This window comes from Dermacentor andersoni, chromosome 5 (genome assembly GCF_023375885.2).
Source record: "Dermacentor andersoni chromosome 5, qqDerAnde1_hic_scaffold, whole genome shotgun sequence".
Lineage (NCBI taxonomy): Eukaryota > Metazoa > Arthropoda > Arachnida > Ixodida > Ixodidae > Dermacentor > Dermacentor andersoni.
In genome coordinates this window covers 94,432,932-94,460,353 of record NC_092818.1, presented here as the reverse complement: position 1 = coordinate 94,460,353, position 27,422 = coordinate 94,432,932, and the positions used below count along the sequence as shown (strand labels likewise).

Here is a 27,422-nt window from a genome sequence, read left to right as displayed (position 1 = left end):
AGTTGCAATATCAAATGCCGCGTGAGTCGATCCCGTGTCCCTAGCGTACGAGATTTTTCTTCGCTGTTATCCCTTGATCATCACCATAAGAAAAGTCGCAGTGCCGGCCGAAATGGGAAGCAATGATAGCGATAGCGAAGCATTAGACAGTTACATGGAGTAAGGTTCTCGTAGTTTTATCGGTCGTATAAATTTCAGTAAGCATAGAGGTCAAAAGGCCACCAAACGACCACTGCACCATTTCCGACCCGCGCGCACTCACCAGACTTAAGCATAAATGCTCAAGCTCTCAAGAGTGTCACTATTAGCTCTCAAAGCTGCTTTCTCAGTTTTGTACCGCAAGGTATAGCTTAGTGAGCAAGGCTGCACGGAATACGTTATGATGTAATGTAACGACATCCTGGCCAGCAGTAAAATGCTGTAACGTCACCCGTCAAAAGTGCTAATAGCACCGTCAGACGGCCAATTTAGGTACATTTCGAGCAAGGACACTTACTTCGCCATTAGTTTCATTCACAGCCTGTCAGACGGAGAAGTTTAGTGACGCCTGCTGTGGACTGCACTTGCCAGCGAGCCTGTTCAACGAACTCACTTCGCTGCGCTGAAGTATGCAGCAGCCTCGACAGGAGCACCTCAAGAATAAATAAATCAATGCTCATAGCAGAGTCGACATAATTTCTAAGGTCACTTTTCATGATTTCAAATGTTATGAGCGTCTTGGTAACATAATGTGAAGCCAAAACAAACTTGAAACGTTCATTCTAGGCGGAGTGCGCTATTTTTGACCCTCTGCATATTATATATATTCCTTTGCTTCCATTGGCTCAAAACAAATAGACGTTTTAATGATATACACAGCATTCCTATTTTTGATTGCGAAGGTTCTCGTAAATAAGCATTTTCTTTTCTCCTAATAGTACCATAACCATTTCTAAAACTAACAGTGCCAAGAATCTTATCAATCCCCATGCCTCCACAGATCGTCATTGTCATCAATCCCGAATTTCAATTGACTGACTAGCACCATGCCGATGAAGTGGCCAAGTGCTCTCGCTCGATGTGTCACTAAATTTGCTCATCTGACTGTGGTATAAGAATCGTTTGCAGCGAAGCTGACGCAGTTGCAACTGCACTTACTTCTCCCATAAGCATTGACGTGTTTCGCCTTTAATTGTCGGCGGGAAAAAAAGTGTATTTACTTTTACACCGCGTACCATAAAGCACACCAACACAAAGTGCTAAATATTCAAACGCACTGAAGGAATTGCTCACTTCCATTGTTTAGTACATTATAGTTTTCGCCCAACTCAATTACGAACATGTACTCGCGCAAGAAACCAGATACAATACACTGGGTAGTCCCTCACTTGAGGTGAATACTCAGTGAGAGAGAGGTGGAACGCTATACCTACTGCGTCAATTGGGCTACGACAATTGGCTGTTTCGTTCGTGCTGTACGACGCCTTCGAGGCTGCAACCGTAGACCGCGTTTCCGGCTGTTTGATCGACGTTTCATATCGACCATGCCGCTGCTTGCTACCGTCGGACTTCACCGGCACTCGCCGCCACACAAAAAACTGTCGTTGAACTCTCCTTAAGAATCTTTTCGTAAAAAAATGTTAGCTGCCTTTGATACAGTGGTGGCCCACAGCTTTTCTCATTTTTTCAATGTTTGAAGAAGAGGTGAGCTTACCTTTCCTGCAGAGTTATCATGTAACCACTGCACCGCGTGCGATTTTTTGAACAGACACTCACACGCGTCAAAAAATTTGGCTGCTTCGCCTAAAAGGCGAAATCAGTGACAGCGATTGCAGCGCCTAGCGTTGTGCCTGGACTCCTCGGTCGGAGTCTCAGCTATGTAACTTAAAAAAAAGGAAGGGTATGAATGCGAGCTATAGTTGGTACAATTCCGTGGGTAAAAAAAAAGACAGCGCGAAATTTGAACGATTTCAGTGACCATCTGCGCGAGCATGCCATTAACATGAAGAAAAAAAGCTTTAGTAACCTGGACATCCACTGTGCAATGTGCGGCTGCTATCCGTTTTTTTTTTTTTTTTTTTAGTCAATCATGAGATACAAGTTCTGCGACGGTGCAGAGATCGAAACGGCACGCGAGATTTTTTTGAAGCTGTCGTCATGATGTGTATAAAAGGGGACGGACGCATCGCGACGTTAATTAATATGCGTTTGTTACTTAGCGACTAATTATCACGTGTCACCCGTCCCCCATGGTTGCCACCGCTGACGGCATGTCTCCGAAAGGACCGACCTTTTGTTTCAAAAGGGCTATCCTTAAATGTTACTTAGTGTTCATAGAAAAACCCGGCATGTTACACGTGCTCTGAAATAATTATTTGACCTCTAGCTTGGCTCAAGTACAAATTTATAGTTATCCGAGTATTTCATGCCAAGAAAGTACCTTAGCTCAAAAGAAGAGCCCGTTCACCAGCATCGCTAGTCTTTATGGATCCGAGACAGAAGGTTCATTTGAAGTGTCAAGTATCCCAGCGAAAAGCTGTATTTCGCTAAATAAGCTGTAATATCGCTAGTTTTTTGTTTCTTTTTTTTTTTACTAAGTGCTTTCTTTCTATTTAATACTTCCACTAACTGACGCAAACATCCGACCTCTGAGAGCTGTTATTTCACTTTTCCGGTGCGTTTCCTATTGTGTGTCAGGTGAAGCGGCCTGTGCACGTTAAGCACGCTTCGTTAAAAACTGCGAAATAAATGTTGCGGGCGGATGTTTTCCAGCGCGGCACGAACTGTTTCCTTTTTTCTCTCGAACATTTCGAGCTTCTCAGTTTACTGTGACGGTTTCAAGCGTCGCGTCCGAGGATTTTCGTTTCGTCTCGAATCACTCGCTTTTATTTTTGCGCGTTTGTAACCTTCGCAGAAATGTTCAATTGGCCGAAGCTCTTCTCGTTTTACACAAACCACGATTTTCCTCTTTGTAGAGCAGTCAATTCTACAGGGTCCAAAGCAGCTATGCTAATAATAATAATCAATAAATCATTTATTAATTTATTTATCATGCCCAGGAACAACCATGAGGTCGGAGTGCTGGCTCACGCGTAAATTAAAGGAATAGAAAGCAGTGGGAGAATACACTTATAAACAATGAATAAAAAGAACAATCTTGAAAAGAACAATGCAGATGCAGCAAGCCACAAGGTTGCGCCTTGTGTGCTTTAGGAACGCAGAATGTTCAATTTACTCAAAGCTTAATGTTCTTTACCTATTTCTTGCAACCGCTATACGCAGTAATGGCGAAAAATGGTAGGGGACGCTAATCGTTGACTTCGGTGTCTCTTAGTGGCACTCGCACTTGGGCGTTGTTCTTTTGGTTAAGTTGAGGTGAACGCAATGCACGAACCAAACTCGGAGGCAACTGTTTTCCATTAATTATCCGGTTAAATATCATGCCACCTTCTTTTGTGTGACGTAATTAGTTACGTCATTACTTCCGCTTTCTGCTTCCGGGTTTCCAGAAACTCCGTCAAAGTCGTGCTCACGTCGCGAGTCTCTAAAGTCCGCGATTATGTGCTCTGATGTGCGTTAATCTGTGATTTCTAATTAATCCTAATTATTCCGGACACTTCATTAACTCAACTTGTAACTAACCTTATGCTCTGATATCATATTGTTGCGGGAAGAAAGCAGGCCCACGAGTGTAAAATAACGTATATTTACAAATGATGGATATGGCGTTCAGGCAACTGCCAGACTTCGTCTTTCTCTAGTCCAATTCAACTTCTTCCTTCACTTCACCGTAACAATATATATAATGAAACCCATGAATTTTGTACTGTACTATACTTCTCCATTTTTTTTAATCTGTTTTGAATTTCCTCGTCTGTCGTCACAGGAGGTTAAACGGCAGTGCTGCGCCAGAAACAACAGTGCCACTCGATGCTTGGGCCACTAAAATTACGTTGCGTCCACAAACGTGTACGCCGTGACTGAAGGGGATATGTGAAACTATGACACAACAACGCAAAGCTCTGAAAAAAAAAACTGACAGCGAGTTATGCAAACTGTCAGGATCATGAAAATAAACGCTATAAAGACTGCATTCTTTGGTCGGTTGGGTGTTGGTGGCGACTGGCAGGAACACGGAAACGTCCATGTTCTCTCGTGATGTTGAGCGGAATACGAAACATGATACTGAGGAATTCGGGACAGGTGAGGATACAACGAAGTAATTTGAAAAGAAACAGGTCAGCGCGATTACGTCGGCAGCGAAGTAAGGTCAGTGGAAATAAATCAACAGTGCTAGAAGAAGGTCCGGTATCTGTTGAACGACAACAACAACAATATTTATCGCCACAAAATATCGAAAACAACACAAGCAGGCCGGTCTAAGCCTCAGTTGACTTTAGGACTGTGGCTATGAATATGATAGACAAGGCAAAAAATATACATAAGTTGATGAGACATGTAGAAAACAAAATAAAACGAATGGCAAAACATTAAGAAGAACAAAATAACATTTGGTTATCTACTTATAGCAAAAGAAATTGAAGAGGTTGAATGATAAGTTGAATAAGTTGAGAAGTCGAATAATATTAATAATAATAATAATAATAATAATAATAATAATGTTTATTGCTACCAGAAATGCAAAACAACACCAACAGGCCGGTCTAAGCCTCAGTTGGTTCGCCGTGCCTATGAATATGATACACATGGCGAAAAAAAAAATACATAAATTGATGAGAAATGTAACATAAAGAAATAAAATGAATGACAAATATAAATAAAGAACAAGAGATCAGTTGGTTAGTCTACTTAAAACAGAGGAAGTTGAAGAAGTAAATATTATGATGCAAAAATGTTCTGGAGGTTAATTTCACCATAGATAATTTTATGGTGAATAATAATTCTTTCGGCGTGCTTTTCGATATATCGTTCAATATTTCATCTGGTAACTTGTTAAAGATGTCCGGCACATATGCATAGCGATTGGCCGCACCGTACGTTGTGGCTGATCGAGGATCTAAATAACGCATGTGTTTTCCGAGTTCTCTTTTGGCGGCACTTTTTGTTTTGAATGCGGACCAAAAATGTTTGACGACAACTGTTTCGATAAGCAATGATTGGAACTTTGATAGACCAAGTTCACGGAAGATATTTGCAGCTCTTACTATTGGTGAATTGTAGGCAACATATTTAAGAATATTTTTTTTATAATTCTCTCTGCACTGCATCTCCAACGATCCGAACAGAAGCCGAAGACAGTAATGCCGCATCTCAACAGACTGTAACCCGGTGCATGCACAATAATCTTTTTTTACAGACAAGGGTGCAAAACTTTTGATATTAAACAACATCCAAGCTACTGACCTCAGTTTAGAACAAATAAGTAATAAGTGATGCTGCCACGATAATTTACTATCGAAAGATATTTCGAAATATTTCCCAGAATCCGCGTACGGAATAGGCGCATATTTACAAGAAACACAGTTCTACTCATGTAAGTAGCGATGCATATGTTAAATACAGTAGTCTTCAGTAGAGAACGAAAAGAAACAAGTTGTGTTTTTTGGGCATTAACCGCAATTTCATTGTTAGTGAACCAAAACATTGCACTGTATACGTAATTTTGCAACATTTCAGTGCGCATTTTGTTAAAAAGCTGTTTTGTCAGTAACACAGTGTCGTCAAGATGCTGGAACACGGAACATTTGGAAGTATCCAAAGGAAATCATTAACGAAGATGTTAAACAACAACGGCGATAAAATGAATTCATGAGGAACTCCAGCTTTCACCCACAGCTTAGAACTATAAACGCCCTTATCATCGGTAGCGACCACTTGAAATCTATTGCTCAAGTAATTTTCGAGAATGTTGTAAAAAAGGCCCACGAAATCCCCAAAAATACAGTTAACAAGATTTGATGATTCAGAGTGTCAAACGCTTTCGCTCCATCTAAGAACAGCGCACACGTGAAAAGATTCCGATCGATTGCCGAGAACAGTTCATCTGAAAATTCTTCAAGCAGTGCTACAGTACTACGCCCTGAAACAAAGCCAAACTGTCGATCAGTCAGGATAGAAAATTTGTGAAGAAAAGAAGACTTAGTATGGAAAAGAAATTTTTCTAAGACCTGAGCAATAACCGGCAATATAGAAATTGACCGATAGTTTTCAATATTATCTTTCTTCGCTGACTTCTGTAGTTGTAAAAGAATTGCAGTTTTTAGGCATTCGGGAATTTCGTCACCTTCCAAAAAAAAACCATTCAGCATATGCAGGATAATATCTGACAGCGCATTGAAATTCCTTCTCATGGTGTGTAAAGATATTCCATCATATCCAGTGGGCTTGTTCGGAAACTGAAAATAATTTCTTTGAGATCCACCCCTCGAAATTTTAGGAAGAAAAGCTGACCCAGATACGGATTGCCCTAATGACCGAGTGTTTTTGGATGTAGAGGCAGCTTTTTGGGACGCTCGTACAAAGTACCTGTCGAAAGCATCAGCCACTGCTGTAGGAGGTTGCTGAAAAGCACCGAAAACAGACCGTTTACTGGAACTCACTCCTCTGAGACGATTTGCCAAAGACAAAGCTTTGCTTACATTATTTGAAGATTGTTAGAACTTATAAAGAAAGTAACGGGTTTTGTCGGCACGCAGAAGAGCAACAATTCTACTTCTTGTCGACTTGTATTCTATTCGCAGTGCTTGGTTTCTCATATTTCTTTTGCAGCGTTTCCACAAGGTGTCTCGATACGAAATAGAAGCAAGCATTTCCGCGTTCATCCAGCAGTGACCCTTTCTTATCGGCTTAATTATCAGCCGTGTGCAACGTAATTCAATTTTTTTTGTTCATTTGTGTACAGAACCTTTCATAGACTTTGCCCAACGAATATTTGGTTAAGGATGAATAGTCAAACGAAACGATAAGCTTATCAAGCTTCGATTCATTGAAAATAGGGACAAGGCATTTGCGCTGCCCAGATGCAGTTTCGACCGACGGAGTTCCGGACGCGTCTGGTAATACAAGACGGCATGCTACAAAGTAGTGGTCAGCCAACCTTTGTAGAATAGTACTGACCTAAGTGAACAGCTGGGAGCTCTGACCGCTATGTGATCTAAACAAGACTGCACTAGGCTATTATTAACTAATCATCTTACTCTAGTAGGAGCTCCAATTGTACATTCCAGACCATAAGCGGACAACGTAGATAAATAATCACGGTCACTTTTTCAGAGCATAAAATGTTGATATTAAAGTCTCCGATCAAACAAGATCGGTCCACTGAGCTTCACTGCCGCAGAGCTTCATCAAGCTCTACAAGAAACCGTGAAAGGCTGCATGAGGGTGGTCAGTAAATCGATAAGACCTGCACAGAGAATGACTTCTCACAAACTTTGACCATCATGTATTCAGCGTGTACAGAAGATGCATCAACAGAAGAAACTTCACAGTTGTTTACAAAGAAAGCAATACCTCCGCCTCGACGCACCGCTGCGTCTGACCAAATGTGCGGAAGAGCACTGCAAGGTAAACGTGTCAAGGCAAGCCTGGGAAACATTTATTTCTGTTATCGCAAAAACATCTACAATGCTAGCTGCCTACTCAGCCAGAAATTTAAATATTTCTCAATCTTCACGCAGACTTTGAATATTAACGCTCACATTGGTGAAATCTTTATCAGAATTGCATCGAAATTCTGTTTTAAATTAATTGAAGTCCAGTAGTTCGCTGAAAGAAAAAGGCATGTTGGCTAAGCAATGTTTGCCAGGTATGCTTGTTTACCGATTCGAACAAGATACGCTGTTTCATTCTTTTTCAAAAAGATGTTGCCTCCTTTCGTCCAACAAAACCGATAACCCTTTTCCTTTGCCTTCGTTCTCGATTTCCAGAAGAGATCATGGTTATTTTTAGTAGATTTTTTAGTAGATCTTTGGAAATGATACACCTTCACCTCGTTGCTTCAGCTTTCTCGGCACTTGAAACCATTTCTCCTTCCAAATTACAGATGTCAACCGCACCGGGACCGCAGGTGTACCACCAATTCTGATTTTTAAGCGATGTACAGCGGCAATGTCGTCAGACGAAAACCCAGACAATTCCAGTTTTGCTGCCATTTGCATGATCGTTTGTGTTAGGCTTTCATTACTTTTCTCTGGCAAACCATGAATCTCTAGGTTCTTTAGTCTGCTGTACTGCTCACTTTCACTTTGGTTTTCTTCTATCTTTTGTATTACTGCTGTCTGAGTTAACACAGTTGTTTTCAGAGCTTCCAGTTCAGCACAATCAGACATTTGACGTTACTGAATATCCTGCTGTTGTTTCAAAACAGCATTGTACTTCTCGGACAAAAACGATACCGATCCTTTCAGTTCCCTAAAACTGATTTCGATACATCCGTGAACTCTTCTTTCATCAATAGGAGAGAATCAACCTTCTTATGCAGAATCGGCTAAGATTGCAAACTTTTTCTGATTCCCTTTGGCTCAACCAACAGTGAAGACTCCGAACCGCTGTTTTCCTCGAGAGCAGTCTCTGTGCCACTGTTTAGTTTCTTGTTACTTCGGCACGTTTTACACCCACGCATCTCTCTTAGCATTCCCCATAGTAGTGAAAGTGTTAGCTGTTATTCCAGAGCATGACTGTCCGAGATGATACGAATATTCGCATTAATACGATACGAATGGTATGAATATTCGTATATATATATATATATATATATATATATATATATATATATATATATATATATATATATATATATATATATGCGACCGCCGAGAAACTAGCCTACAAATCAGGCGTCAGACGAGGAAAACTGTTCATCGACGGAATTAATGTCGAAACAAACACGAATAGTGTCACATAACAATAATAATTATAATAATAATAACCATGACGACAAGAATAATAATAATAGCAATCAGTAAATTATATGCACTATCCAGCCCGTATAAGCATGGGTGCTTGTGCGCATGGCTGGGCAGCACAACTTTTGGTAAGTACTCGAGCTCAAGCCCCAAAAAAGCAGTTCCTAAACTGCGCTCTCGACACTAGGTCTGGAAGCAGACAACTGGCTTTTCTGTTCATTTCTTTAGGCAATGCCAATACAGGAAGGAAAAACAAATACTACAGATATGTGTGACCTTGCAGAATCGCAACCCAATTTTCCGAAAAAATTTCGGTTGCCTGTAATTAAATCCCATACTTTAAAACGTTGCCCCTATATGACTGGTCCGTTTGATACCCTCCAACACATAACCCATTCGGGCTCTTGGTAAGGGAATTTTACCAATGCCGTGATTCATTCACATGCATTTTACTTCGCGAGGATATTGGCCACAATATCACCCCCCCCCCCCTACACACCTTTATCCCTAGATGTGATCTCGTCGCAGTTTACGGTTACACCAGGGCAGCATGCTAAATTAGGCGTTAATACTAAAAGACAGTTATAACGCTCCGATAGGCTGCATACGTAATTTACTGCGAAAGCCAGTAATGTGTACGCACACCTCGAACTTTGTTTACACGATATCTATAACCTGCCTCTACTTTTACACAAATATGAACAATGTGCCTTTTGTACTTCATCGAGGACACCGAGAAACCTACTAGAAGCCTCGTTTAGCCGAAAAATACACGTAAAGTAGCGGGAGTTCAGTAATTCATTGCAACGGCTCTAATGTCCAGAAAGTTTCACCCCATATTGCACTGAGCATGGCCCCTGTTTCCAGTAAACGTAAACTTGGTGTAAAATAGAGTTATCTCGACTTATTGGGACGCATAGCTGATAACGACAGTATGATACTTTCGAACGCTTACTCAAAATTTTAGCAATGACAGTATTTCTATCGCACGCATGTAACTTCCCCACAAGGATTGGCGATAGCTTGCCTCCCATTTCACGATAAATTTGACCCTGGTGGCGATTGTTCTTCTGCCAGAGAAGCGGGCAAAATTCTGCGCGTTCGTAAAACACTCATAATGCTCCGGAGCGCTTGCATACGTAATTTATTGTGAACTTCCCAATAAATCCACCCACTTTGAACTTTGCCTACCCATTGCCCATTACGTGACCCTTACTTTCACCTCCTTTAATTCACTGAGGACAGCGTGCGATCATCGTATCACTCATGGAAATAGAGTAAAAACGAAAATTCGTTATCTTTTTTGTAGCGCTCCTAATTAAGCCAGGGATGTCAAAATTTCGGGACGCATTGCACATAAAGCGCCTCTGACTTCATTTAAACATGACAATTGTGTAACGCAGAGTTCTTTACGGGCATTGGTAAACGTAGCTAATAACGGCATGCATGACAACTGGAAACACATTTTTAAAGAGTTTTTTTTTTTTTTTTTTTTTTTTTTGCAAGAGCTGTATTTGATTCACACACATCTAACGTCGTACACGGAGTTTTCATAATGGTAGGCATATTTTTCGCTAAGATTTATTTTGGTGGCACATTATATGTAATTGCATCGGGCTCAATTTCGCACTACTCGTGAAACACACTCGGCCCGCTCCAGAGCACATGCATACGCAATTTATTGCCAACACCGCAATTTGCGCGCATATTCGGAAATTTGCGTAAGCAGTAACCATAACGCGCCCCCTTATTTTCACAAAATTTAAACAGGTTGCCCTGTCTAGTTTGTAGAGGACGCCTGAGAAACCAACTGCAAACGGGGTACGACACGTAAAGGTAATTAAAAGCACGATAGTCCAGCAATTATTTCCAACGCTTCTATTTAAACTAGAAAAACGGAAAGTTTTGCCACACACTGCATGCACTTAGGAACTTGAAGTGGTGTCTTGTGCAGTTGTCTTTGTACTTTGGTAAATATAGCTCTACAAATATATATATATATACGTAAATATATATGTAAATATATATATATATGTAACATATATGTATATATATATATATATATATGTGTAAATATATATGGTAAATATATGATCTACAAAATCTCAGGCCGATATCACTAACCTCCTGTCTTGGCAAATTATTTGAGAAGGTGATCCACACACGTCTCACGTCTTACATTGAAGACCGCAACCTATTTCCCACTAACATATTCGGCTTTCGCCAACATTTGTCGACACAAGATGTTTTCCTGCTACTTCGCGAAGAAGTTCTATGCAACACCGCGGTTGGTGCGGAACATCTCGTCCTGGCTCTTGATTTAAAAAGCGCATTCGACACTATTTCACATGAACTTATCTTATCTGAGCTAAGTGACATCGGTTGTGGACAAAGAATCTATGATTACGCCCGCTCCTTCCTGACCTCTCGCATCGCGACAATAGGCATTGGCACTACGCGCTCAGACCCTTTTCCCATGCCCAATAGAGGTACACCGCAAGGGGCGATACTCTCCCCCCTTCTTTTCAATATCGGCATGAGACGCTTAGCCAAAACACTCGACGTCATACCTGGGCTAGGGTACGCGATATATGCAGACGATATTACCCTATGGGCAACCAGCGGCTCGTTAGGACAAAAAGAAGAAATCCTGCAAGAAGCAGCGACCGTTGTTGAAACCTTCGCTCGCAGCAGTGGAATGAGCTGCGCTCCCGATAAATCAGAATTTATCAGGATACGAGGTCGAGGCCGTCAAACTCACGAGCCGGTGAACCTCTTTCTAGGAGACAGCCAGATAAAGGAGGTCCAGAAAATGCGAGTCCTCGGACTGTGGCTGCAAAGCAACAAACGAGTAGACCACACCATTAAAACCGTTAGGACTACGGTGAAACAGATCTCCCGTATGATCCGTAGAGTAACTTATCACCGAAAAGGTTTCAAGGAAACAGAGACGATCCGGCTCGTTCAGGCTTTTGTGCTAAGTCGTCTCACATATAGCCTCCCTTTCCAGGACCCCACGAAAACAGAACTAAAGGCCCTAGATGCGTTCATTAGAACGTCGTACAAAGCGGCTCTCGGCCTACCACAGGGAACCTCTACTGAACGCCTGCTGGCCCTCGGGATTCACAATAACTACGAGGAGCTACGGGCAGCGACGCTCATATCTCAACGGGAGCGGCTTAGCTTGACCTCCTCTGGCAGAAAATTACTTTGCCGCGTGGGTTACCCTACTCGTCCACAGTATGCGGGAGAAGAACTCGAATCTCTGCCCAGAGTCCTTCGTGAAAGGATCATAGTAGCCCCAATCCCTAAGAACATGAGTCCAAAATACCACCGGGGACGTAGAAGTGCTCGAGCTCGAAAGTTAATGCAGCAATTCGGTGGAAACCCGGATACAGTCTACACAGATGTCGCCCGATTTGGTGCTTACAAATACGCCCTCGCAGTGGTAGGAGCGGCCGCAAATCAAGGGCTTGTGACTTGCGCCACGGCTAGAGTTGCATCTGCGAATACCGCAGAAGCTTCAGCCATCGCGCTAGCTATTAAAACTAAGGACGCTCTGGGACAATCGTCGATAACTCTTACAGATTCCCAAGTCGCATGTAGACTATTCCTCACCGGGAGGCTACCACACAGCACCACTCACCTATTAGGATCCAACCTAACGCAGAAACACATGATCATCTGGTGCCCGGGTCACGCAGGACTCGAGGGCAATGAGAGAGCGAACGGCGCAGCTCGTGCTTTTGTCAACCGAGTGGTCGACCACTCTGACGAAAACCCCTTTTTACCACGAGACATCCTTGAGCACCAGCGGCGCGAGCGAAGAAAGTACAGTCCCACCACACCCTGACCTATCCAGGCAGGACTCTTATGACTGGCGCCGAATACAGACGCACACATTTCCAAACCTTTCTTTGAAAAATGCCATTCACCCAACGCTGTACAGCGCTCGCTGTCCGTGGTGCGGAGGCCGGCCAACTCTCGCCCACATTACGTGGGACTGCCAGAACAGGCCACCCAAAATTAATACACCAAAAATAGCCGGCAAACTTTCCGGAAGGGAGCAGTGGGAGACTTGGCTCGCCAGCGAGGATCGGGAGATGCAACTGGCGCTCCTCGACCAGGAACGGCGGACCGCTCAAGCCAGTGGGGCCCTGGACTAGGGGCTCCACCCACTCGCTTTCTGCATTTTTTTTTCTTTTAAATAAACGTTTTGATATATATATAAGCTACAGAAATGAAACGTTTGCCGTTCGTCGCGCATGACACTCTTCCGACTTCTACAAAATATAAGTCCTGTGCTTTGTATAGTTCACCAAAGAGACTTGGGAAGAGTAACTACACGTCGTGTATAAAGTATAAAAAATTGGGCGACGCTGAGTATTCAGTAATTATTTTTAAAGCACACATTTATCTAGACTTCAAATGTTTGGCACACGTCACCAAAAGTATGACAACGCCCCCCCCCCCGCATTTATTGAAGATATGAAATTTCTTCAATTTATGTTACGCCCACAGAGAATATAAACATTTTGAAGCCTTTCGTATAACGCTTCAATATGGACCAAATACGAGAGTTTAACAATTTTTATTTAAGCGCCAGGCCCTTCAAAATTTGCCGTCTTATTGCACTTACCAGTCCCCACGTTTTCTCAAAATATAGACTTTATGAGTGATATAGTTTTCTTTTCTTTTTTTATAAAGCCATCAAAACTGGCATATAAAGCTTTTGAGCTGTTCTATAGTCGCAATAGCAGCTTCGCTGTAAAGGAACGAGTTATCGACACGACGAAGAACAGTCCGGCTTCTGTAAGCCATCATATTTTATTCAGCCGCTGCGACCTAAGGTAAACAGTTCCGCCCTGCTTTTCACTTCGCTCAGTGATTGCACCGTGCCGGGTATGAACGCTTACACTGCGTTTCATAACATTCTGGCGCAGTGATTCGAGCCGCGAGGCGTGCTCTGGCTCTGGAGACTTCGTTCGACAATGAACAAACGGCGCTTTAATGCGAGAAGGAAAGAGTAGAGGAGAAGCGGGGTAAGCGGGAGAGCGGATGCTCTCACGCGCGTGTTTTGCGTGCTGGCGTTTTCGCGCTCCGATCGCATGACGGCAGCTGGAAGCTTCACTACTGTCATGTTATACTAGAGCAGCCTTTCCCGCGAGCACTGATACCGCAAAGAGAACCCCTCTGTAGAAAAGGAGGAGGAGGAGGAAATAAAGAGAGAAGGCGAGGATGTGAGTATTAAGAGTGCAAGGAGTGAGAGTGCTAAAAAAACCGGAGAGAACATCTGTCTTCAAAGTACTAAGACGGCTACATGAGAATCTCTTTCTGAGTACTAATAGCTAAGAAGACCAGAGAGAACATCGCTCTGAGTACTCTGAGTAATAAGGCTTGAGGTTCAAAGTACTAAAACGGCTACAGTTAATCTCTCTGAATAGTACTAAGCCGCCTTATTGCTAAGACGACAAGAGAGACCCTCTGTCTGAGTACCAAGAGTAATTAGAAGTCTTATTACTAAGACGTCAGAGTACTAAGGCGGCTAGAGAGCACCTGCCTGCGCGACACGACTGTTGGCCTCATACGGAAGACAAACCATCGAACTATTGGCGACTCCCAGAGCTGCAGCCGAGGTACCCGAACCGGAACGGGCGTGTTCACCGGGGCAATTAGCGCGCTGAAACGGCAGGATGTCACGCCACACGTACGTAGTCTTCTGACATCGACGTGTCTCTAGGTTTGCGATAATTATTCGCAAGAGTTCGTGGCACTTCTGCGAGCACACTGATCTATGAATGAATCTTTCGGCGCAGCGCCGCTGTTAACGAACGCCGGTTAGTTACATGCAGTCGACAGGTTGTTTACGGCCTCCCTTCCGCGCCCACGTCACGTGGTGTTGTCGATCCGCGTGCAACGCGCGAGTGCTTGCTTTCCTGTTTGCGCTCGCGACACTGCTGCTGAACAGGCCGATCGCTTCTTTTGCCCAGCTATGGAATAGAAGTGAAAAAAAAAAGTGAATTATGGGGTTTAACGCTTTGAAACTTGGGTTATGAAGTATCGAAGGCTGTAAGCTTGGAGGGGTCCGGAATAGGTTTGTTCATCTGGGGTTCTGTAACGTCCCCGGAGGGTCCCGGGGGTACGTGTCAAGATATATAAGTATAGCAGCGGGAGTAATACGGAGGTGGATCAGGAGTTTTGGCATATAATATCGCACCGTTTGAGCAGGCTTGTGACATCGGACGCAACATGAAAAAAAAAAACCAAATAAAATGAAAGCAGCCGCACCTGCAGGTTGAAAACACGTCGAGGTGGTTGAAAGAAAACGTCGGTGTTTGCTCGAAGTATAAAGTGGAATGAGCATTAACACTGTCGAGATCACGCCGGAGGATATATCGAAAGTCGAAAGATATTGAAAGTGGGCAGGACGATATTAAAGGCATGTGCAACGATAACAAAAGCGGCAAACGGCGGATAACAAAGGCTTAGGGAAGCGCTGCACTCTGTAAATCCGGTGGCTCACCATCGCACCATATGTGCACTGAGTAAACTAATGAAGTATTTTGCTGGTCGACGTCTTGTCCATTTGTGGTGCGACATAGCCGCTCGCTGCTGAAGGAAGACGTACGAAGTCAGGTAATATTTTAGTAATAATAATGTAGGTATCGCCTTATATATATATATATATATATATATATATATATGTGTGTGTGTGTGTGTGTGTGTGTGTGTGTGTGTGTGTGTGTGTGTGTGTGAGAGGGAGAATCCTATATTAATAACCAAGGAAAGAGGGGTAACCGCCACCCGCAAACGTTAAGTCCGCTTGTTCATTTTTATGTATTTTATAATTAAATAAAGGCTATCGCTTACTCACCCTTTCGCACTTTGGTTCGAGAGAGCCGCGAAGTTTTGTTTTCCCGATGTCATCACCGTGAATAAAAATGACTCGTTGCGACAATCATACGTCGTGTATTATGATACCTTTCAACGGGAATAAGTATCCGTCATGTTTAGTGTTTGAACACATCTTAATTCGTACAATGTCATCTACATGCCACCTCACGCATGTGTCATATTCAAACCATCTGCGGAAATGTTCATATATTTCAACCTCTTAAGAAAGATCGCATAATTTGGTGATGCGTCACAGTGTTTCGACTACATTGTAGGCTATTTTATGTTCTCCTTGATTTAGAATGTCAAAACTGACATCAAAATAAGTATTGTGGGTATATGTGTTCAAAACGGTCAAGCAATATTTGAGGTAGTGGCCTCTAAAAAAAAGTTATGAGTCACTTAAGTATCCTTACGGGATTTGAATGCGAAAACACTTTGGCTTCTTTAAGTTACCACCTTAAATTAAAATTGTACCTGAATCCGCCTTAATCCACTTTGCACTAATGTGTACCAACCTTAATGCACTTTAATCCACTTTTATCCCTCTTAACCCGTTTTCTCGCCTAATTTGTATCTACCCTAATTAGCTTAATCCGTTTAGCTCACCCTAATCCACCTAAATTCACGTTGATCCATTTTAATCCAACTTAATGCACTTTAATTCACCTTCATCCACTTTACTTCACCGTGGGATTTCTCAACGCGAGCCGTAGCAGGTTCAGCTCCGGGAACGTGACGTCATCGCTTGGTCACGTGGGTTTTTGTACCAACGGACGTGAACGCCGGACGCAAGACGTACGGCGCATTTTTCGCTTCGTGGGGCATGTAAGACTTTCGCGTTAAAAATTATCAGTTCGCTGGACCACGCAGTTGACGTTGATTGCAATGCACGCTTATTGATATCTTCCAATAGAAATAACGCATATCTGACTGCTTGACCTATTACCGTTCTATCTGTATTGACCTTAACCCTGCACACGATGGTTACGCGCCCGTCTAAGTGCAAATTCACTCCTTTTCGCGGCATATTCGCTAGGCTTGGCGTCTAGAAGCGGGAACTTTTCGTGCCGGTTTACTCCTAGAAATATTTGCCCGAATTTAGCGTAAGCTATACTGTAGTGATAACGCAGCAGCTTCGTGCGATTAAGCCGTTATAGCCAAACTACAAATCCGAGTACATGCGCGAACGTGTGGAGCCTGTACTTAATCGATGTAGGAGAAATGACCTGAAACGCTAAAGCAAATAACTAAATGCACGAACCTAAGCAACACTACCCTTGAGAGTTGAGAAAAGTCATGTTGTAAGAAGTTTGGTTGTGTCTGTAAAAGCAGCTTAAAATTTCCACGAATCAGCGCGAACCATACGAGTTCTGCCTAAAAATGTTAGCGTATTTTTTTTTAATTATGCACCGAGACGAAAACGGCGTGCAGGCACTATCTCTCTTGTGTAGCACCTACCGCAATTTCTTTCATTCTATTATCGCGTGTTCGCGTGTTGCATTCGTGCGCGTGCTAAGCTATCCAAATTGCACCTGGTGAAATCATATTCAATCCAGGCTGAAGCGGGCAAGTTAGGGGAATTGCAGGTTTCTGTCTAATACCGCGCGAAGCGCAGAAACATTTTTGCACGTTTTGCAAAACACCCCTCGGTTTATCCATCGTTACGGTCGCAACCGAATGCACATTCGTGGGGAAGGCTGCAAGCAACATGTCGCTTTTTATTGGTCCTTGATGCCGTTACACGCTACGAGTTTTGAGTCGAGCAAAATTAAAGTTAGTAACGAATGGTGTTTGGAGAGGAGTAAACTTTTTCGGGAAGCATCGAGAATGTGCGTGTCGCACAGTGCATCGAACGCTGCAGGGGCCGTCAGGAGTGCGCGCGTGCCAATCTGTCAAGTCACTCGTGATAAGTTAGCAAAATCAGTTTGGTGTGAACCCACAAGGTGGCAGAATTATTCGCGAAAGTTGTTATGGCACCTGACAGTACGCGGCGCAAAGAATGCGAGGCAACCTTGCTGAAAAAAAAACGACATTTTATGCGTATTTTCGTACTACCTTGAAGTGGATGTGAACAGGAACTTTTTTTTGAAAGAAAATATTTCACTCAAGAAGTTCGTTAAACGTGTTCCGCGTCCTCGGCTCCACCAAGGGCCTCTTCTTTTTTTTTTTTTTTTTTTTTTGTTCCCGAAATTAAAATCGGCAGGTAGTGTCGGTGGCTCGAATGCTGTGATGGGTGATAAAGAAGAATTCGTAAAGGAAGGGTGCAGTATTCTAAATAAAATGCTGGCTGTGACAGGTATTGCTTTCATTGCGGGAACGTCCAACTATATATATATATATCATAAGAAGCCAACAAACAAAGTCGCCATGGGCAACACAGGGGTAATTACTTGTACTTAGCCATTGAAATACATAAATTATAAATTAATGGAATTGAAAGTGGATGAAAACACAACTTGCCGCAGGTGGGGAACGATCCCACGTCTTCGCATTAGGCGTGCGACGCTCTAACCAATTGAGCTACCACGGCGCCGTCTTCCCATCCACTTTATGGGGAATTTATGTGTTACTACTGGAACTAACCATGGGAGCGTTTGCGCGGGCTAGCACTCACACGCAAACGGGAAACTGAACGGATGCAGACACGAACGGGGTGACACGGTATGGGACAGGTGAAGTGCGAAGTACTAGAAAAGCTCATTGGAAAAAAAAAAGAATGCAAGGAAGAACCGCGAAGGGGAGAATCGAAGCAACGTCGCAAATTTCGCGCAGCAGTGTAAGTCGACCATCCTGGCAACGGCGGGTAGCACATGAATTTTTCTTTGATTCCGCATGGCTTCGGAGAGAAAGCTCTCTGCGATTTTTTTTTATTATTGTTCATTGTGGTTCAGCTGTGTTGCGTGTCAGCTGCACGTTTCTTTTAAGCAGTAGTGGGTTTTACGTTCCCAACGAATTCTCTCCTTCACGTAATTTGTTTTGCGATTCATAATCAAGTCTCGACGCTTCTGAGTATGCATGTCGCTAAATTCCATGTCGTTTTGGTATCAATATTAGGAGCTAACTGGTGGTTAAATATAGGTGGTTATTTTTTGACGTATAATGAGGTCTTTAGTTGTAACTTTCTGAAAACAGTACGATGGTGTAACCTAGAGGCTTTAAGAGGATAACACTTATCATGCAACGACTCCCCAATGCCAAATCAGTTTTTTTCTTCTTTAGAAAAGCCAGCTAGTTCGAAGCCAAAAGGGTGAAGTTTGGGCAAGATCATCTACGACCGTGTCCGAGTAAGTTGCGCTGCCAGGTTACAGTAAAATTCCACGGATGGGAGACTGAAGAACACACGAACGACACGCGCGTGAAGCCCCTTGTACCGCTTGCTATCCATGTGGTTTTCCAGAAAGTTCTGCAGCAGAACCTTAGTGGGACTAGTCCCTATATAAGCCACATACATTACTCATGATTCTCGAGGATTGAGCGCTGTGCTGGCTTCGTAAGCTAACACTATAGCACGGTAGCTCTCGTTATAAAACTCTGTTAACCAAGTTGCCATCGCCAGTAATATTCTTACGCAGTTTACGCTCCCATTTCTATGAAAACGCGCCAGTTCCCCCGTCCTCACGAGCAGTCATGGCCGGGCAAAGCCAGTGGTTCGGCAAGCTGTTTTGAGCTGCCAGTGAATTCCCCTCGTCGCGACTACTCCTAGACGGGCTTACCACATCGCGTGTTTCGCGATGGGTTGGGCAGTCGACATTGCTGCAGGTCGTGTCTCTTGTCGCGGGTTCCTGTAAAAAAAAAAAAACGATGCACCTCCCGAGACTGTACGGTTGCCACTTGACGTTTGAGCCTTCGTTCGAGCATTGCTGCCATGTCAGATGTCTCGAATGAACAGCGCTTGCGTAGCACACTGGAGTCGAGCCCAGCGTAAACCAGCCTTTTCTGACAGCTCGCACGAACGTGTGGGCGAGCTCTGGATAGCCAGCGTTGGTCCAGATCCAATGCGCATTTTCGCTTGCCCCCGATCGTGTTCAGCCAGCTCTTAAAAATTGTGTTTTAGCCGTGAAGCGAAATTGGACTTCTGTAGCGATAGAACTCTCGGGACGTAGTAACTTACCACAGGTCTGTGACCGAATCTTGCAACCGTGCAACAAGGTCGATGTTCTTTGGGGCATTTGACAATGTGAAATTTTGCGATGCAGAGTCCGAGCTGTCTTTTACTGCGCAAGCATTCTTTGGCGAGCTCCGCAGCCCTGTCACGCGAGAAGTGTAATGCCTTGTATCTGCACAAAAATGAGTCATTTGCAAAGTTAAGACATTTAATCGTAATGACAGTGTAAATGTACATGATTGGAAGCTTTTAAGCAATAAGGAAAGAATTTTAAAAAATAATGAAATCAAAATGGAATACCCACAGATATACACAGGGCTCCTTAGAAAATGCATGGGGAGGCTTATAGTAGGGATGGCCCATCTGAAATTTGGGGGTGGGTCAACTTGAAATTCGGAGGTGGACCAACTGAAATTTGGGGGTGGGCCAAAAAGTGGGCCAACTTTAAATTTGCAAGTGGGTCAACTTGAAATGTGGGGGTGGGCCAAGGTAAATTTGGGGGTGGGCCAACTTTAAATTTGTGTGTGGGCCAACTTGAGGTTTCGAGGTGGCCCACCGCCCAATTGAACGCTGCTGAGTGCCCTTCGAATTACGGACACCTCACGGGCAAGCGAGCACGTGGTTGGCGCATTTTCATTGGGCGTTACCGAGGCGTAATCATAACGCAGGCGAGAGCTCGCGTGGACAAGGAACGCGTCCATAACACAGACTTACCAGAGCGACAGCGAGGGTGGAGCTGCGATGCGCTCTCTACTCACGCAACACCTCACGGGCTACTGCGGCAGCCGGCGTTCACTTGCAACCGCTCGGCTCCGTCGAGGTGGTCTCGTGCCCGGAGCTCCAGCTCAATTGGTACGATTGCACTGAAGGCGTTGGATGCGGCGAGAAAATCTGACAATTGCCTACTAAAGCCTGAGCATTCTTTGCCACCGTAAAGGCCATGGGTAGAGGCAGGTCAGCTAGAAAAAGCAAGTAAGCAAAACTAAGCAAAAACGAAGTCACGGCCGAGCCAAACAATGCTTATGCAGAATTTCTCAGAATTTCTGTAACTTTTCGTGACGTAATTATGACTAACCATTTCTTCAGGTGCAAAATCCTAATAACATTTTTGCATGCGATAGCAACGTATGCTCAGTGCTTGCACTAGTTCGCGAAGCATCTCGTCTGAATTCTGGAGAAACCTTACTGAAGTTCTTGTCTGAAGCCTGTTGTGTGTCATATGGGCCTTAGAAATGGGCGATCACACAAATAAAATGGGCTTGCAATGGCAGGTCATGCTTAGTGTTTGCACTGGTCTGCGTGAGATTGTCCGAAGCCTCTTGTGAGTCATATGTCTAGTTACGCAATAAACAAGAACGTGGTAAAGGCTAGAAAAGATGCAGTGACTGGCAATGAAATCTAGGCGAAAACAGCTGTCATTTGCTGAATGAATGCTAGATGACGCCAAAGCTGCGCGCCGAACAAAGCACGGAAAATGTCACCAACGCGCGTACTTCCCGTTCCTCAGCTAATCTAAGTTTGTTAACGTACATCTGAAGTCACGTCTGATGAGCAAGAACACGTAGTGCATTAACGGCAGCGTGCGCAAGGTAGCCCCGAACTTGCTGTCGCAAGTACTTGCTATCACAAGATCACGAATTTGCGTCATGTGACCATCTTTATATTTTTTATTGTTTTGCATTTATGCTCTCCTTTATTTAATACACGGCAGGACATAATCAAGGGGAATAAATTTGACAGAGGTGATGACAGTAGCTGTAGTCGTCGGTGTGATAAGGATTGGGCATCTCACTGGCCGGGTCCCACCGGTGGTCATAGCCTCGAAGTACGGATGCTTGCGCCGGTGGGTGGAGAGGTCAGGACGACGCCCCGTGGTCCGGCATAGCAGCTGAAAATCTCTTACAAGCCCACACAGTTAATTGATGAAGCGACTCCGACTCCTGACTGTGGCTACACTCCTCTAACGTCACGTCATCTGACGCTTCAAAAGACACGTAATCATTTCGCAAGCTGAACTCGCCGCCAACTATTCTACTGCACAGGCACTGCGCACACTGGAAGGCTTAACGACATCTCGTTTGAGGAACTTTAACTGCTGCCAGCATTGCGTGCTAATTATTTCGGGGCGGACATTTCATTGGAGCCCCAACATTGACTGCCAAACACATCACGCATCTCATGGACATTGCAGCGCCGTTTTAAATTAGAAAACAATGAAGGAATTCACTACAATCATCGTCAGAACCTGGGATCTGTACACCCCGTTAGACCGAGTGAGTCTCATTATGACTGTGAATGTCGGTGTGTTGCGGTGCAACACACCGCCTCAGCCTGCCCCAGTCGTATACGACAGAGACGTCTCTATTTAGAGATCTAGATTCTCAAACTGCCTTGCATGACGTTTGCGGGCCATGCCGGTGTTTATGCAACCGTTTGCATCAGTATGCGCGATATCCCGTGGCCTCCTGATCTTGATTTTGCACGTAAGACTTGTAAGTCATGCTGCGTGGGCCTGGTTACGCTCGGTACCTAGCGTACACGTTGATGTCTTTTTCTTGCGTGTCTTTTTTTTTTTTGCTTTTGAATAAATCTTGATTCCTTGTTATCGGTCAAGGTAATTTATACTTTTAGTGTGTCCCACGTGTTCGTTTGCGTATCCGTTTCGTCGGCAGAGGAACGTAATCTCACAGGCGCGAATCGCGTCATCCGTAATCCAGCTCCATCGCATTCACTTTCCCGCGGGGCGTCTATTGCGTAAGAAGCAAGGACGTTACGTAATCCTTTCTTTTACGCAGTGGCATTACGACAGCCTTTTCATTCCTCCAAGTGAACAAATTCACTGCAAAGGGTTGCATTCCTGCATTCCTTCACAGGTTTTCCAAGGCTATTGTCGAGAAACATTTTCGAAGAGAAAGAAAGAAAATGGAAGATGAAATGCGGGCTTGAGAATGATTTCTATACTTTGTTTCTTTCTTTCTTTTTGCTTCTTTAGTTCCTATCTGTCGTGCGAATACTTCACTTTGCGTCACATGCTCACGTTGCTCACGCAGTTCCGAGTCACGTGTACGGCGCCGCCGCTCAAAAGAGCCGAGCGCGCTCTCCGAGATGACTTGCGTAAGCGCTGACCCATTTCACTGCCGCGATTCGCCCATGTGTAGACGGGGGAGATGCGCGCGGTTATCCTCGGCAAGCGACTGGACAACTGCGTGCGTACTGTCTCGGGTCAGCGCGACGACGGCGCACCCAAACGTGGTCCAGTTTCTACGGTCCAGGTCCAGATGTGGTCCAGGTCTATGCCTGACGCGTATACAAGTTGTTTAAGCGAGCGCTTTCAAAAAGATTCTTCTTTTTTTAAAGATGGCCTGGCGCAGGTCGCACAATTCTAGTCCATGAGCTAGTTACTCGAAGAGGCGGATATTACTTGCGCGAAAAATCGAAATGCTTATTCGATTAATTAACAAAAATTCACTAAATAAGCTTTTAACTAATTACCTAATGGCAAATATTGCAATTTCGAAATTTTCGAAACTTTTGTCTTCCTTGAGGGCGACTGGCCTATAGTGAACGTCTTTGATTCACTCAGGCCTTCCGTGTGCGTGCGCGAGCTCACCGCGGCTTTCCTCTCCCTCCCCCTCCCTCCCTCCCCCTCTCTCTCTATCTTATCTCTCTCTCTATTCCCTATTTCCCCTCCCCCAGAGTAGGGTAGCCAACCAGACGCATTTCTGGTTAGCATCCCTGCCTTCTCTCTTTATTTCCTCTTCCTCCTTCTAGCGGGTGAGACGGCAAGGCGTATCCACTTGAAAAAGAATTGTGCAGATGACACCATTTACGAGAGTTGCGCTGTCAAACTTGCGGTAAAAAAAATGCGCTGTCGTTCCACTTACTTTCATAACAAAACGGCGTTCTATGCATTGAAGCACATAACTAACTGGAACTCCAATGTATTTCTCCGGAAAATTCTGGAATTAATATCTCGAAGCTGTTGTCATCCTGAGAAGTCGTTCCAAGTGGATCCGCCTTGCGAACTCTGCGGCTATAATTTGTAAATTACTATATATAGACGCGCGTATTGTCGATATTAATTTCACCCGTGTGCACCCATCGTCCACCTGTCTATGCAAACTTAATGAAGAGTGAATATCGCGACCAGCCAAGTGTGTAGTTCTACACACGAGGGTCCTTCCGGGAAATTCGCTTCATACTTTTCGGTACTACTAAATATTCCCAAACAGCGAAAAGTAATTTGATTTTCTGTTCTTTTAGGCATTTCTTTCCTTTCTCGAAGAAAGCTGGAAATGGTTGCGAGATAGGCGTTTGCGCCCTCCATGACACATTCCTTTCGCTCCCTTTCCTGCGCCCTGTGGGGTCTTAGAGGGGGAGTGAGTAAAGTCGCGTGAGCGAGTCGCAATACTGTCTGGTTATCCCGACCTCGGAGAGCGGAGCCCCCATATAAACTCTGCCAAGAATGACAGCCGTCTCCCAGGCGAAGGCTGGAAGAGCACACGTCGCGAAACAACGGCATAGCGGGTCTGGAGCTCTTTCCCGGTCCGCATCTTGTTCTTACATCGCACTTCTTTGTTTGAAAACAAACGCGTTTAATACTCACTGCTGTGCTCGTTTCAGGTGTCGCCCGCCGGTGATTCGGTCGCTTTTCGCGCCTTGTCGACTCGTCCTACCACCTGCGATTACGACACCGCCTACAAAATGGGCAGGCCGCCACTTACCTTGCCCCTCCCCTCCCCCTGCCTTCTCCCTGCCCTCTCCCTCCCCTCTCACCATTAATCACGTACCTGCATAAACAAAGCGTCTCGTTTAGAATGGGGCTGCACGAGACATTAATGACGTTAGAGGGACACAACTTCCTCCCTCTGAACGATACGACGTGCCCACCTTTCTTTGGCATTCGCGCGCGAGCTGTCGCTCGTGTCCGGACTTTCGTTCCCTCATTTCCTTTTCTTTTTCTAATTTTTCTCTTTATTTATTTATTCACCTGCCTTCGTCGCTCTTTCAGTGAAGGGGCAAGAACTCCCTCTTACGTCCTCGCACCACTCGATATAAGCTGTCGGCTTTCCGAGGACCACGACTTGATCCCCCGTTGCTCAATGCAGCGCTACCCACTCGATGCGTCCATCGCGCCTCTGATTGCATCCCTCTTCGTGCGCTCTCATTTGCTTAGCTGGGTCTCAGAGAAAAGCTCATTGGCGCTGGCGACGTCATCGGGATTTCGCCGCGCCAAGGTAATACTGCGCGTGTGCGATGACTCTGTTTCCAGAGAGCCGCTGGGAGTTCAGTAAACGGCACCTCTGTCTTGCTGTTCTGAGCAGGTAATACCCTGCCTGTCGAAACAGAAGTAATGAGGAAGTGCACCGACGTAATCGTGGAGCTTACCCACGCTAAGCGAATTTTCGCTCTGGCGCAAGGCACGCTCACACGTCTTGTAGGGGCGACCGTCGAAGAACCCACTTCGCCCGAAGACAGATGTAGCGTAACCTGCGCGGGCCGTGGGCTAACGCCAGTCCACGCCCGCCCACAGTAGTTAACGCTGGCACCATCTAGGGACGGCGGATGTGGTGTCTCTTTCCGGGAGAGAAACTTGGGCAACGAACGATTTCTGCGAACGACACTGCGGCTACATGTGCGTGTGGTGACCTGTTATGTTACCATTCCAGACAAAAAGTGATCAGCAGTGAGCGAATGAGGCAAGCCTCGGACCGGTACGAGGTTGAGGTTCGGGTTTCCTGGCGGAAGTGACTTCCGGTTCTGTCACTCTTATGTGCGGCTTCATAACAAATCTAACCTGACCAGTCTTGCAACCACTGCGTACATTATAAACGACTTTTTTGTCTGTTTCGCTTATCTCTCTTCCGCTTTGTTGCTTCCTTAATTCAGATAGGCAGAAGCATCAGCGCACACTCCGGATAGGTCTCTTCGACACCTGTGATAGACACTGGCTCACTTTTCTTCTCACTTTTTCCCCACAATTTCTAATTACATTTTGTTGTTCGATATATTGCCTTCCATTTTATTCTACAAGCGAAACAGTGCGATAACCCGTAAGGTGGTACTAATATCATTAAAGTGTAAAATTTGATTTGCTCAGTCAGGCTAGGTGACTATAGGTCACCGCCCGTTTCAAAGGCCGATGCCAACATAAATCATCATCATCATCATCATCATCATCATCATCACGAGAAATTATAATCCACCCCAAAAATAGCACGAAGCTGCTAAGGAAACTTGTTTTCAGGAGTAGCTTTTTTCAAACTGTTTATTAGCTGTTATGCAATGTTCAGTTATTGCCAATATGGAGCCAACTAACAATGTCCAGCATGATAAACTGCAAATTTCTCAGCTGCTAAGAGAAACTTATTAGTGAAGCCCCTCCACCTATACCTATACAGGGTTGGCCACACCCGTAAAGTTTCCAACAAAAAGTGTGAGTGCTTAAAAGTTTAGTGAGATAAAGCGTAATAAATAATGTCACAGGAACGTTTGACGTCGCAAGAACGAAGATTAGACACGCCCATCCACTCACTAACCACATTCAGGAAAGAAACAAAATAGGAGATGCCTCTGACGTCACGTATTGAAGCCGGAAGTAGAGCCATCTTAGTGTGCCCTCTTCCTTTTTTGCGTCTCCAATCAGCTCGCCGAAGCAGATGGGGGCGAACTTCGAACTTACACTGCGACGAGCTGCCTGCGGTGTGCGCAGCTGACCTGCGTCAGTACGAAACCTGGGAAACTTCTGTAAAAGCTTTAATGAAGCATACGCACCCGTGAGTTTCTTTTCGTAGCACCATTGAAAAAGACAAAGGAGACCCGCCCATTGGTCGGGTGGGAGCCTGTGTTGCGGGTTGTTTCACTCACACTCACAGCTCTTCAAAGGCCCAAAACTTAATTTTGAAGCTTGGGACACCACACTCCAAACACAGCTGCTCTCGCGAACGGAATGTGCTTAGAGAAAGGCCCGGGCCGAAAACTGTTGTCTGGATTTTTGGTGCATGGCCGAGAGCTGCTAGAGCTTCATGGGCGTGGTTTCTGTGAAAACAAGGATGTTCGGACCGCCAGCCTCCGTGCTCCTTCGCGAAAAAAAGCAAAACGTGACTTGCGTCACACTCTCTCCAAAGCAACCGGACTCTCTGGGGCCTCTCCTACGCTTTCCTTCCTTCCTTCATGTACTAACCATCATTCGCAAAACCCGCCGTGGTTGCTCAGTGGCTATGGTGTTGGGCTGCTGAGCACGAGGTCGCGGGATCGAATCCCGGTCATGGCGGCCGCATTTCGATGGGGGCGAAATGCGAAAACACCCGTGTACTTAGATTTAGGTGCACGTTAAAGATCCCAAGGTGGTTGAAATTTCCGGAGTCCTCCACTACGGCGTGCCTCATAATCGGAAAGTGGTTTTGGCACGTAAAACCCCATAATTTAATTTTTAAATCATTCGCAAAGTATACCTGAACGATAGTAGTGCCAGAGTTTTAAAAAAAATCGTAATATGGGGTTTTACGGGCCAAAACCACAATCTGATTATGACGCGCGCCGTAGTGGGGGACTCCGGAAATTTCAACCACCTG

The 27,422-nt window shown here is 44.7% G+C and overlaps 1 protein-coding gene and 1 non-coding gene across 2 annotated transcripts in view; one reads left to right on the top strand and one right to left on the bottom strand.

The window, feature by feature from the left end:
• tmod (tropomodulin) overlaps positions 1–27,422 on the top strand; it is a 149,739-nt gene that overhangs the window by 34,644 nt on the left and 87,673 nt on the right. The gene's annotated exons all lie outside the window — the stretch shown is intronic.
• On the bottom strand, positions 18,201–18,273 carry TRNAR-CCU (transfer RNA arginine (anticodon CCU)). Its single transcript has one exon. It is a non-coding gene; the product is annotated as a tRNA-Arg (tRNA).